The sequence below is a fragment of the Trachemys scripta genome, chromosome 1, assembly GCF_013100865.1.
Source record: "Trachemys scripta elegans isolate TJP31775 chromosome 1, CAS_Tse_1.0, whole genome shotgun sequence".
Lineage (NCBI taxonomy): Eukaryota > Metazoa > Chordata > Testudines > Emydidae > Trachemys > Trachemys scripta.
Window position 1 is genome coordinate 140,297,309 of NC_048298.1, and position 431 is coordinate 140,297,739.

A 431-nucleotide genomic window follows, 5' to 3' on the forward strand; every position below is an offset into this window, starting at 1 on the left:
AAAAGGCGCCACTTTTGGGGAATGTGCTATGGGGGAGCAGCCGCAAGGGTGCCCTGCGCAGAGCAGTTTGCAGGACCACGCGGCTGGGCCCACCCCGGGACTTTTTGCTTAAGTTTCCCATGGGTGCCACTGCTCTTGCAGCTCCCCTGGCAAGGCAACGGGGAGTGATGTGGCTACCAGCACTTTTAAGCACCAGGGTTCGCTCCTAAAAAGGCTGAATGACACCCGCAGTCCCCTGGAGCCTACTTCTCATGAGCGCCCCCTGACCCCCGTCACTGATACTGACGCAGCCAACCAGCAGCGGAGCTAAATGCCCAAGCCGGCAGCAGCCTAACTCGCACCTTTGCTCCTCCCAAGTCACGTCCCTACTCGCGCTCACCCCCCCCCCGGCGCGCTCTGCAAAGGCCGGCCTCGGGCGCTGCTAGCCAATC